We start from the raw sequence: 13,986 nt of genomic DNA, 5'->3' as shown, positions 1-13,986 counted from the left end.
GGGCCCAGGGCCAGCAGCCATGGCCAAAGTGCTTCAGCAGGTGGCTCTGGCAGGGCCTTTCAGCTGCTGCCCATCCCTGTGCCCTCTGCAGCCCAGGCTGTCCTACGGTGTCCATGCCCTGTGCCTCTGTCCCTGCAGGCTGTCGTCAACCCCCGGCTGCCCCACCTCGCTGGCCCCTTCCTTTGCTGCCAGCTTTGCGTCCTGCCTGCCTCTGCCTGGGCTCACAAAGCCTGGGGCTCGATACCTAGAAGGCCCTACTGGATTGCTCTGTAAGAATCCTAAGTGTCAAGTGCCCAGGGAGCAGGGTTTACATGCCATGGCGGGCACCACAGAACCCTTTTCTCCCCCATGTGCTGAGGGTGTGGCACTTGCCATTTCCAAGATCCCTGCGGTTGCCAAAGGGGCCTTTTTGGCTCCGCTGAGAAGAGTCCTAACTGTGAGCCCGTCTTTCACCTGCTTTTCCTGCAAATGTACTCAAGGAATCCACTTTTTTTTGAACTCTCGGGTCCTGTGTGTGTGCAGGTGTACCAACTGAAGGATGGAACAGGTCAGTTGGGGAGGTGATCTCCTTCTCTAGTGGCTTTTGGTTTTGTTTTGGTTGTTGGATTTGTTTGTTTGTATGGATTGGTTTGGTTTTGGGGGATTCTTTTGTTGGACTTTTTTGTGTTCTTGTTTTAATCAACTCCTCCTGGCAGCTCTGGGCAGGGCTCTGGAACCGTGTCTGACACTTGTCTGTGGCACAGTGAAGGCGGCCAAGGGGACCTTCGCTGAGCTGCGTGCAGAGGAATCCACATCAGCCCAGGCTGGGGGTGCTCAGTGGCCAGTCGGTTCTGTTGACTGGAACCTTTGCATGGAGCATGTCCAGGGATGGAATGTTGGGGCTGCCATGGCTGTGCTGTCACAGACAGGGGAACGCTGGGGCTGCCCCAGCTGCGATGTGCCAGAGAGGGGAAAGCTGGGGCTGCCCTGCTCCTGGCCAGCAGGATCCAGCACGGTGATTCTTGCCCTGTACTCAGCACTGTTTGGGCAGCACCTCGAGTGCTGTCTCCAGTTCTGGGCGCCCCGATTTAGGAAGGACGAGGAGGAGCTGAAGTATTTCGCGAGAAGGGCAACAAGGCTGGTGAGGGGTCTGGAACACAAGTCCTGTGAGGAGCGGCTGAGGGATCAGGGGTTATTTATCCTGGAGAAGAGGAGGCTCAGGTGAGACAAGGTGGTGTCAGGGCACAGGTGGGATTTGAGGATCGCTTAGGTCTTTTCCATCCTTGCTGCTTTTGTGATTCTCTGAAACCAGCCCTGGAGCACTTGCAGGATGAGCGCTGGGCCCCCTCTTCAGAAGCTCCAGCAGCCCAGGTCCCTCAGCTTCTCCACACAGTCCCCAGAGCCCATCCTGTCAGTCCTGCAGAGCCTCTCCAGCCCCTCCTCAGTGCCCAGAACAGGGAGCCCCACAGCCAGACACACCAGCCCAGATGTGCCCCCCTGGCCTGTGGTGCCCCTGGCAAGGGAGCAGCACGAGGCACTGCAGGACCCTGCAGACAATTCCTGTGGCACCACTGCAGTTTGGGCGTGGCTGCCAGGCAGCTCTCCCTGTGAGCAATGATGTCTGCAGTGGGACAGGAAACTCACAACTCCCGTGAACAAACTTTCAGGGGCCACGACAAACCTGAGTGGTTTCCCTCCCGTCCCCCAGACCTTGCTGGCCCCAGGGGCTGATGGCGTTTGTGCTCACTGAGGTCCATCTCCCCACACCAGCACCATGCTCTGCCAGCACTGATCTTCCCTCAGCTCTGCACACAGACATTGCTGCTGCAGCTCCAGAGAAGGGAACAAAAGGGGCATCTCTAGAGAAAACTTTCCGGGCAGATCCTGTTATAAATGAGAAACAAAAAGTCTTGATATTTAGCAGAATTTAGGTTGCTTTATTTGATATAGACGGAGCAAGCAGCGCTGGGGAACGTGAGGGGTCAGCGCCCACCCCACGCTCCGTTGAACCTTGGTTTGCAGCTCCTTTCTAGAGTATGGTTTTCCTTGTAGTAATCAATAATTCTTAATTTCTTTTGTTGTCATAATTCTGCCAGGTAAGCAGTGGTGGTTAAAAAAACATCCGTGGGACCGCTGTGTGAAATCTCCGGACAATTTGTCAAGTAACCACCTGGTTTTGGTAGATAAAGAACAGCAGAAGTGGGAAGTCTGGTCTTAGCAGATAGGTTGCAATTGATTACGCAAAGGCAGGAGATCTGATTTTGCAAAATCTTTCAGGCTCTGGGAAAACCTCATTTTGCAAACTGGTATCAAATACAATTTACTTAGGAAGCACAATATTCATAACAGGGGGATTTAAACAGAATGGTTTTAAAAATGTATTTCCCTTTATCGAGTTCCATGTCTTGTCTAAGTATTCTGGTTTATACAAACTCCAAAACTTTTGCGATTAACACGAATCATTTATCAATTATCACAATTTCCCCACTTCTCTTTTTTTATCCCATTAATTCCTGTTTGGGCTTTAAATTTTGTCAGTACTTCTTGTACTAGATTTAATTCATTTACTGCCATTAATTTCGTTGCCATCTCAGGGTCTCTTGGTATTGTAGCAATTTGCATTCCTTGAACCACTGATTGGACGTGTCAAATGAAACATGGAACAAGACAAGGCATGAACAGTAGTTCTAATAATGCACATGTTAACATAAAACCTAATTTCTTCCACCAAGTTCCCCCAACAGGTTACTTCACCAATTATCATTAAGCATAGAGTTCCAGGTTTGTACAGGTACAGGGGCTATTTGTTTTAATTTTTTTTTTCTGCAATTATAGTAATTATTTCACCGTTATAAATACCATTTTTAAGCAGCATTCATAATTATTAAACTTGCCACACACTCCTTCTTCAGCTAATAGATAGTCCAGGGCTAGTCAATTTTGATATACTGCTGCTCTAGTTTGAGTAAGTTGCTTAGCTATTCCTTTCGTTGCTTGGGCTTAATCCCTCCCTCCTCTGTGGCCATTGTTCAGTTTTTTGCATTTCTCCACAGATCCAGCAGGGGGGTTCAGTTCAGTTCAGTAGTAATTTCTTTCGTTAATTCTGCTAAGAAATTCTTTTCCGAGGTGGGTAAGTCCCGTTTGCTGCTTTGTTGTTTCAATTTCTCGTGCAAGTTAAAACTTTTCTTATGGTTTGTTCTTGTTTCCTTGAGCGTTTTAATTGTGTTCTTTATTCATTCCTCCTTGCAGTGATTTTGCACTCCTCCCTGATCTGAATATCCCCACAGACCTTCTTTTGTGAAGCAGGGGTACGCTTCTCCTACTGGGCAACTTTGGTATGCCAATAGAGCCCACCATTTTTTCCAAATTGGTGGCTACCCAGTAACTTTTTCCTATAACAGTGCACGTTTCTAAGTTGTGCTTATTATAGCAGGCTGAACTGATATGAGTGTGGAGGGCAAGGGTGGATTCTGTGCGTCCGCCGTACCCGATTGTCTGGTAACACTTGGAACAAGCATCAGCACTATTTCCTTTCATCATAAGGAGCAATAGGATGACTCCCAGGACTGTTCTCATCCCTCTGCCTCCCTCAAGGCCTATGGGGTTGCTGCCAGTAGCGGAGGTTTGTTTAATCTTCTTGGCAGCACGGACTATGTCCTGGGGTCTCGCCCTTTGTCTTTCTCTTTTGGTATAATTTCTTAATTTTGTCCCAGCTTTTGGTTTTAACATTCCGGTACGAGGTACAGCAGTAACAGCACGGTATACTCAACCCTTTCCAGCACTTTCTTGCCAGTACCTCCGCTTTGGCTTTCTTTTTTTTTTTCCTTTTCCCCTTGTTCTATTCTCAAATAACTCCCACCATTTATGATCATCAATTTTGATTTCTCCTCTTGCTGATAGAGTATTAAGTACCTTAACAGTTTCCTTATATTAATTTCTTCTACACTGGATACATAATGCGAGTGGGAGACACCCACCACAGGAATGACCCCGCCACAACTCAGTACAATATGGACACCGTTTTTTGATGAACGGGCTGCAGTCACACCCAGGTTTAGGACAGGTGACTTTCAGTCCTGACTGGGAGACCTTCGAGACGAGTTGATCCGGTATCAACATCCAGTCCTGTGAATTCGCACTTCGAGGTCTCTGAGCTCGGGTGTCGCTGTCCAGCCTACAGTAGGAGGGGTTATGGGACCTTTGACTCTACTCACATGTGTTCACTCCTTTTTGGCTGTCTGTACAGCTGTTTCAGTGGTTAACAGAACTAAATATGGTCCTTCCCATTTTGGATCCAGACTTTCTTCTTTCCACACTTTAATTAACACATGTTGTCCTGGCTTAATCTTACGTATGGCAAATCCTAGACGGATGGTTTGAGCTAAAATTTCCTTCCACTTAATTCTTGCAAGTTTTTGTTGATGGTTATTATGTAACTTTGAAGAGAAGTGTCCTGAACTAAGATCAGATCAAGGTGTACTCCTTTAGGGTAAGACATACCATACAGCATTTCCTGTGGTGAAATTGAAGTTGTTTTCCAAGTTGGCATTCTTTGTATATTAGACAGGGCTAGTGGGAGGCACTTTGTCCATGGCATTTCAGTCTTAATTCTTAATTTTAACAGCTGTTGTTGAAATGTTTGACTGATCCTTTCAACTGTCCCAGAACTCTGAGGGTGCCAGGGTGTATAGTACTCCCAGCTGATGCCTAGGGCCGAGGTCAGGAACTTAAGCACCTTTGATGTAAAGTGCATGCCTGGTCGGAGTCTATTGCTGGGACCAGGACATGCTTTGGTATTATGTGTTCTATGAATATTTTGGCTACCACTTGTAATGTGGCTCTAGCTGCAGGGTGTGCCTCTAGCCAGTGGGTTAATTGGTTTACTATTACTAGTAAATATTTCCACCTTCCTACCACCTTTCCTGTGTTCAAGGGAACATTAACAAATCCAATTAATTCAGTCTCTTGTCCTGCTAATGGCACTTGCCCCAGGGGGTAAAGGGGAGCCTTTGTGTCATTATCTCTGTCCTCTCTGCTGATACCATCTCTCCTGGTATTTCTTTGACTCCAGGGAGTCCTTTGAGCTATAGGAGGAGAGGGAGCAGAGACCCTGGTTGGAGGGGGGGGGGGGGGGAGGTGGATGGGGAAGGGCGGTCTCCTGTATTTTCTGTATTATACAGAGGTGGGAGATTATCAAGTGTTCCCAGGTAACTTTTTTTTATCCTCATCCCTTTTTTCCTTTAAAGTATATACCGAGAATGGTTTATGCTGTTCTGTCCACAGAGCAGCACAGTCACACTCCTCTCTGTAAAATGGTTCTTTACAAGCAACATATGTGTTTAATGCTCTACAAATCCAACCCTTAAACGATCCCAACATGGGCCAGTACAGATTATCTCTGCGGATCATTTCTTTGGTCCACTTTACCATACTATATTGAATCAATTTTTCTTTGCTTTTTACTTTGTATAATTCCCTTGTGTCTCAAGGTCTTACTATTACTCCCAAAGGGCTGGCTGGTGGTATTTCTGGCAACCTGCTGGGCTTATTTTATTTCTTTGTTTTTCTTTTTACTTTTATGTTTGTGATTATAAGAACTTTGACCCCGTTTGTAGGTCGTCTGGACTTGAACCCTTACTCTTTCTGAGGCTGCCGCAGGGCAGGAGCACCTTTAGCCTGTCAGGACTCCTCCCTGCTCCTTCCCCAGCAGCTCCCAGGCCAAAGCCTGGCTTGGCCCAGCCCCTAGCCCTGGCCACAAGCCTAGCCCTGGACAGATTCCATCCAAGCTGTGGCACACATCCAACCCCCTTGCCCATCATCTCTCCAGCTTCCTGCATGGGCCTCCTGCCCCTGCAAGGGCCCAGGCACCTCTGGGGTCCAAGAGGGGTGGTCAGGGAGCCGAAGGAAGCTGGATCACCTGTGGAGAACACCCCCACTCCAACCCAATCCATCCTCCAACAGCCTCCAGAGTCACATTCCCCCATCTTTGGTTTCCCTTCTCTCCAAGGGCTTTTTCTTCAAGATATCCCAGAGCTGACCCCAGCTACTCACCCAGCCTGTCAGTGCAGAATCATCACTCTTCCCCCTCCTGTCCCATGGAGAAACAGGAGATGGACTGACCCCTCTTCTGGTGACAACAAGACTCCAGAATCTCAGAAAACTGGGGCATGCTAGGACAACGGTGTCATAAACCTAGGAAATAGCCAGGTGATTTGGGTCTCTAGGCACTAGAGACACTGGGCAGAACTGGGAAATGATGATCACCCGCAGACAAGGCTGAAGGCTGGGGAATGGCTCAGGTGTGGCACTTCACACATCCACACCACCCCATTATTTCCCTTTCCCTGCATGCCCCAAACTGGTCCCATCTTCAGCCCCAGGGTGGAGTCCAGGTGGAAATATCCCCTGCCCTGGGGCAGACCCTCATCCTGTCACACCTGCAGCCATTGTGCCCTCCCAGAGCACTGGGTCCTGCTATGCACAGGTGCCACACACAGGAGGTTCCAGGGACCCCATGTCCAACCAGGCTCCCATTGCAGCACTGTCCCTCACTGGGACTTGCCCACAGCTCCCCAGGGCCCTTGTCCCCACTCAGTGTCTCTGCAATACCCTGGCCCTGGGCCCAGGCCAGCAATGGCCCAGAGCAGGATGTGCCCATCCTGAGGGATATGGGGCAGTTGGTGTTTGTCCCCAGGCAGCCACTGGGATCAAACTGGGAAAACTGAGGTGCCCATTCAGGGGGAGGGATGTTGGTCCCCTGCCAGCATCTCTGATAAGCCCTGTTCATCCAGGGCCTGAGGAACCAGGAAGACATTCAAATATCTTGGGCTTTCACAAAGCAAAAATCCATCAAGAAATGGTTCCTGAGAGCTGCCCATGCCACTGATTCTTGTTTGACATTCTGTGGCATTAACACAGGTTTGTTGTTTCCTGTGAGGTGCCTTGATGATCTGAAAGGGTCATGGGGTGTCCCCGCAGCCTTTTCTTTTCCAGGCTGAACACTGCCAGCTCTCTCTGCCTGTCTCTGTCACAGAGGTGCTCCAGCTCTCCAAGTGTCTTGGTGTCCTCCCCTGGCACAGTTTCATGAGGTCTGAGTCTTTCCTGTGCTGAGAACCTTCTTACAAATTGCTTATACTGAAGTCACTGTCGGTAGGAGAGGGGAAACTCATTTGTCCTGAAAGGCTGGCCCAAGTGTAGGAAAATACAACTGTAGGGACAGTTTCTGGAGGGCTGAGACCCAGCCCCCAGGGATGAAGGGACATTCCCACGGGGTTCCCTGGAAATGGGGGTCACTGCACCCACACTGGAAACCTCTGTGTGTGTCCAGGTCACTGTCCCCAGACTGTTGGCACATGGTCAGTGGCCATCCAATGCCATCCCCCTGACTGGCACTGATCTCCAAGGAAGCCTGGACCTCTCCCTAGCCAAAGTTCCCGGTTAGCACCCTGCAGACACTTCCCGAGTTCCTCTCCAAGGTGATGTCTGCACAGCAATGACACCACAGCACTTGTCCATCTGGCCAAGAATCCCCAACAGGGACACTCTGCTCTCTCCTCCATGGGCACAGAGCAGCAACATTCCAGAGGAAAATCTTCCCCCGTGGCTACTGTGGCTCCTTGGACAAGTTCCAGAGCAAACAGTCAAGGCAGTGGCCTGAAATGTTTTCCCATCTGGGCACACGTCTTCCCACCACACATATCTGATGGATCCACAGGGTCCCTGTGGAAAGAGAGAAGCAGAAGCCTTCGCTAATGCTCTGAAATGTCAAAGAGGAATCACAGACAGGGACAGCTTTCAGGAACAACTTCACTGTGGATTTTCCTTCCAGGAAGCCCGAGATTGCCACTTTCTTCCTGGTGCTTCAGGCCCTGAGTAAACAGGGCTTATCAGAGATGCTGGCATGGGAGCAACATCCCTCCTCGTCACAGGGCATCTCTGTTTGCGCAATTAGCTTCCAGTGGCTGCTCGAGGAGAAATGCCCACTTCCCCTTGTCTGTTAGGATGGGCACATCCTACTCAGAGCCAGTGCTGGCCTGGGCCAAGGGCCAGGGCATTGAAGTCACACTGTGGGGTCAAGAGCCTTGTGGAGCTGTGGCCAAGTCCCAGGCAGGGACAGCACTGGAGTGGGAGGAACCCAAGATGGTCTCTGGGAGGTGAGTGGGGTGCTGGGATTAGAGGGCATCCCCTCAGTGAACTGGGGAGCAGTTTGGTCCCCCCATCCCATGCTGGCACCAGGGACATCACAGCATTCACTGATGTCTCCTGGTCCTTCTGGAGATTGATTTCGAAAACTTTGAGATCCTGAAGACACCTCTGGTGGGTACCATGAAATCTGCCAGTGTCAGACCGTCCCCTTACATGGCCACTACACCCCAGATTATCCCAGTCTGTCCCAGCACAGCCCAGTGCACCCCTACTGGCGTCCTAGACAACACCCCAGGCCCATGGATCTTTCTCAGGGAACCCCTTGCCCAGAGGGCCCCACTGCATTTCCATCCCTGCCACTCCAGTACCTCCCAGGATGACCCAGCATGCAGCCCCTGCCCCAGCTGTGCCCCTTGGCCAGGACCCCAGTGCTTCTGGGCAGGAGCACAGCAGCTCCTGCACCCCATTGCTCCCATAGGCCCCTTCTCCAAGGATCTCCCTGCTTTCCTCTTTCCTCCCAGTCCAGCCCAGTGCCCCCAGTGTGTCTCTAATGCTGCCTTTTTCTCCAGCCTTGTGTGGCTGAAATGCTGGCAGGCGTTCTGCAGCAGAAGCACCAGGCTTCCTCGCTGGATGCCTAGGTGAGCAGAGCCTGCAGGGAGAGGGGTGGGAACAAGGCCCCTCTCATACCCCGGAGGGCACCAGAGCGTTCTGGGGTTTGTCTTTGAGGATTACGAGTAATGGGGACACTGGTGTCCTGATCCCCTCTAGTGGCATGAGGAGATGATCATCCCTTGAAGAACACCCTGACCCCTTTAAGCCCTGGGCCATTTCCCCTGAATAATCAATGCACCCTTTCAGCAAAATTCCACTCTGTGGAGCACAAAACACTTCAAGACAGTCCATTGAGGTAAAAATAGGACAAAGAAAGAGTAAAAGGGTTCAAGTCCAGACGACCCACAAACGGGGTCAAAGTTCTTATAATCACAAACATAAAAGTAAAAAGAAAAACAAAGAAATAAAATAAGCCCAGCAGGTTGCCAGAAATACCACCAGCCAGCCCTTTGGGAGTAATAGTAAGACCTTGAGACACAAGGGAATTATACAAAGTAAAAAGCAAAGAAAAATTGATTCAATATAGTATGGTAAAGTGGACCAAAGAAATGATCCGCAGAGATAATCTGTACTGGCCCATGTTGGGATCGTTTAAGGGTTGGATTTGTAGAGCATTAAACACATATGTTGCTTGTAAAGAACCATTTTACAGAGAGGAGTGTGACTGTGCTGCTCTGTGGACAGAACAGCATAAACCATTCTCGGTATATACTTTAAAGGAAAAAAGGGATGAGGATAAAAAAAAGTTACCTGGGAACACTTGATAATCTCCCACCTCTGTATAATACAGAAAATACAGGAGACCCCCCTTCCCCATGCCTCCCCCCCCCCTCCAACCAGGGTCTCTGCTCCCTCTCCCCCTATAGCTCAAAGGACTCCCTGGAGTCAAAGAAATACCAGGAGAGATGGTATCAGCAGAGAGGACAGAGATAATGACACAAAGGCTCCCCTTTACCCCCTGGGGCAAGTGCCATTAGCAGGACAAGAGACTGAATTAATTGGATTTGTTAATGTTCCCTTGAACACAGGAAAGGTGGTAGGAAGGTGGAAATATTTACTAGTAATAGTAAACCAATTAACCCACTGGCTAGAGGCACACCCTGCAGCTAGAGCCACATTACAAGTGGTAGCCAAAATATTCATAGAACACATAATACCAAAGCATGTCCTGGTCCCAGCAATAGACTCCGACCAGGCATGCACTTTACATCAAAGGTGCTTAAGTTCCTGACCTCGGCCCTAGGCATCAGCTGGGAGTACTATACACCCTGGCACCCTCAGAGTTCTGGGACAGTTGAAAGGATCAGTCAAACATTTCAACAACAGCTGTTAAAATTAAGAATTAAGACTGAAATGCCATGGACAAAGTGCCTCCCACTAGCCCTGTCTAATATACAAAGAATGCCAACTTGGAAAACAACTTCAATTTCACCACAGGAAATGCTGTATGGTATGTCTTACCCTAAAGGAGTACACCTTGATCTGATCTTAGTTCAGGACACTTCTCTTCAAAGTTACATAATAACCATCAACAAAAACTTGCAAGAATTAAGTGGAAGGAAATTTTAGCTCAAACCATCCGTCTAGGATTTGCCATACGTAAGATTAAGCCAGGACAACATGTGTTAATTAAAGTGTGGAAAGAAGAAAGTCTGGATCCAAAATGGGAAGGACCATATTTAGTTCTGTTAACCACTGAAACAGCTGTACAGACAGCCAAAAAGGAGTGAACACATGTGAGTAGAGTCAAAGGTCCCATAACCCCTCCTACTGTAGGCTGGACAGCGACACCCGAGCTCAGAGACCTCGAAGTGCGAATTCACAGGACTGGATGTTGATACCGGATCAACTCGTCTCGAAGGTCTCCCAGTCAGGACTGAAAGTCACCTGTCCTAAACCTGGGTGTCACTGCAGCCCGTTCATCAAAAAACGGTGTCCATATTGTACTGAGTTGTGGCGGGGTCATTCCTGTGGTGGGTGTCTCCCACTCGCATTATGTATCCAGTGTAGAAGAAATTAATATAAGGAAACTGTTAAGGTACTTAATACTCTATCAGCACAAGGAGAAATCAAAACTGATGATCATAAATGGTGGGAGTTATTTGAGAATAGAACAAGGGGAAAAGGAAAAAAAAAAAGAAAGCCAAAGCGGAGGTACTGGCAAAAAAGTGCTGGAAAGGGTTGAGTATACCGTGCTGTTACTGCTGTACCTCGTACCGGAATGTTAAAACCAAAAGCTGGGACAAAATTAAGAAATTATACCAAAAGAGAAAGACAAAGGGCGAGACCCCAGGACATAGTCCGTGCTGCCAAGAAGATTAAACAAACCTCCGCTACTGGCAGCAACCCCGTAGGCCTTGAGGGAGGCAGAGGGATGAGAACAGTCCTGGGAGTCATCCTATTGCTCCTTATGATGAAAGGAAATAGTGCTGATGCTTGTTCCAAGTGTTACCAGACAATCGGGTACGGCGGACGCACAGAATACACCCTTGCCCTCCACACTCATATCAGTTCAGCCTGCTATAATAAGCACAACTTAGAAACGTGCACTGTTATAGGAAAAAGTTACTGGGTAGCCACCAATTTGGAAAAAATGGTGGGCTCTATTGGCATACCAAAGTTGCCCAGTAGGAGAAGCGTACCCCTGCTTCACAAAAGAAGGTCTGTGGGGATATTCAGATCAGGGAGGAGTGCAAAATCACTGCAAGGAGGAATGAATAAAGAACACAATTAAAACGCTCAAGGAAACAAGAACAAACCATAAGAAAAGTTTTAACTTGCACGAGAAATTGAAACAACAAAGCAGCAAACGGGACTTACCCACCTCGGAAAAGAATTTCTTAGCAGAATTAACGAAAGAAATTACTACTGAACTGAACTGAACCCCCCTGCTGGATCTGTGGAGAAATGCAAAAAACTGAACAATGGCCACAGAGGGGGGAGGGATTAAGCCCAAGCAACGAAAGGAATAGCTAAGCAACTTACTCAAACTAGAGCAGCAGTATATCAAAATCGACTAGCCCTGCACTATCTATTAGCTGAAGAAGGAGTGTGTGGCAAGTTTAATAATTATGAATGCTGCTTAAAAATGGTATTTATAACGGTGAAATAATTACTATAATTGCAGAAAAAAAAATTAAAACAAATAGCCCCTGTACCTGTACAAACCTGGAGCTCTATGCTTAATGATAATTGGTGAAGTAACCTGTTGGGGGAACTTGGTGGAAGAAATTAGGTTTTATGTTAACATGTGCATTATTAGAACTACTGTTCATGCCTTGTCTTGTTCCATGTTTCATTTGACACGTCCAATCAGTGGTTCAAGGAATGCAAATTGCTACAATACCAAGAGACCCTGAGATGGCAACGAAATTAATGGCAGTAAATGAATTAAATCTAGTACAAGAAGTACTGACAAAATTTAAAGCCCAAACAGGAATTAATGGGATAAAAAAAGAGAAGTGGGGAAATTGTGATAATTGATAAATGATTCGTGTTAATCGCAAAAGTTTTGGAGTTTGTATAAACCAGAATACTTAGACAAGACATGGAACTCGATAAAGGGAAATACATTTTTAAAACCATTCTGTTTAAATCCCCCTGTTATGAATATTGTGCTTCCTAAGTAAATTGTATTTGATACCAGTTTGCAAAATGAGGTTTTCCCAGAGCCTGAAAGATTTTGCAAAATCAGATCTCCCGCCTTTGCGTAATCAACTGCAACCTATCTGCTAAGACCAGACTTCCCACTTCTGCTGTTCTTTATCTACCAAAACCAGGTGGTTACTTGACAAATTGTCCGGAGATTTCACACAGCGGTCCCACGGATGTTTTTTTAACCACCACTGCTTACCTGGCAGAATTATGACAACAAAAGAAATTAAGAATTATTGATTACTACAAGGAAAACCATACTCTAGAAAGGAGCTGCAAACCAAGGTTCAACGGAGCGTGGGGTGGGCGCTGACCCCTCACGTTCCCCAGCGCTGCTTGCTCCGTCTATATCAAATAAAGCAACCTAAATTCTGCTAAATATCAAGACTTTTTGTTTCTCATTTATAACAGGATCTGCCCGGAAAGTTTTCTCTAGAGATGCCCCTTTTGTTCCCTTCTCTGGAGCTGCAGCAGCAATGTCTGTGTGCAGAGCTGAGGGAAGATCAGTGCTGGCAGAGCATGGTGCTGGTGTGGGGAGATGGACCTCAGTGAGCACAAACGCCATCAGCCCCTGGGGCCAGCAAGGTCTGGGGGACGGGAGGGAAACCACTCAGGTTTGTCGTGGCCTCTGAAAGTTTGTTCACGGGAGTTGTGAGTTTCCTGTCCCACTGCAGACATCATTGCTCACAGGGAGAGCTGCCTGGCAGCCACGCCCAAACTGCAGTGGTGCCACAGGAATTGTCTGCAGGGTCCTGCAGTGCCTCGTGCTGCTCCCTTGCCAGGGGCACCACAGGCCAGGGGGGCACATCTGGGCTGGTGTGTCTGGCTGTGGGGCTCCCTGTTCTGGGCACTGAGGAGGGGCTGGAGAGGCTCTGCAGGACTGACAGGATGGGCTCTGGGGACTGTGTGGAGAAGCTGAGGGACCTGGGCTGCTGGAGCTTCTGAAGAGGGGGCCCAGCGCTCATCCTGCAAGTGCTCCAGGGCTGGTTTCAGAGAATCACAAAAGCAGCAAGGATGGAAAAGACCTAAGCGATCCTCAAATCCCACCTGTGCCCTGACACCACCTTGTCTCACCTGAGCCTCCTCTTCTCCAGGATAAATAACCCCTGATCCCTCAGCCGCTCCTCACAGGACTTGTGTTCCAGACCCCTCACCAGCCTTGTTGCCCTTCTCGCGAAATACTTCAGCTCCTCCTCGTCCTTCCTAAATCGGGGCGCCCAGAACTGGAGACAGCACTCGAGGTGCTGCCCAAACAGTGCTGAGTACAGGGCAAGAATCACCGTGCTGGATCCTGCTGGCCAGGAGCAGGGCAGCCCCAGCTTTCCCCTCTCTGGCACATCGCAGCTGGGGCAGCCCCAGCGTTCCCCTGTCTGTGACAGCACAGCCATGGCAGCCCCAACATTCCATCCCTGGACATGCTCCATGCAAAGGTTCCAGTCAACAGAACCGACCTGCCACTGAGCACCCCCAGCCTGGGCTGATGTGGATTCCTCTGCACGCAGCTCAGCGAAGGTCCCCTTGGCCGCCTTCACTGTGCCACAGACAAGTGTCAGACACGGTTCCAGAGCCCTGCCCAGAGCTGCCAGGAGGAGTTGA

The sequence above is a fragment of the Cinclus cinclus genome, chromosome 33 (genome assembly GCF_963662255.1).
Source record: "Cinclus cinclus chromosome 33, bCinCin1.1, whole genome shotgun sequence".
In the NCBI taxonomy this organism is placed as follows: domain Eukaryota; kingdom Metazoa; phylum Chordata; class Aves; order Passeriformes; family Cinclidae; genus Cinclus; species Cinclus cinclus.
The sequence above is the reverse complement of the archived record's forward strand: the minus strand, read 5'-3'. Positions refer to the sequence as shown.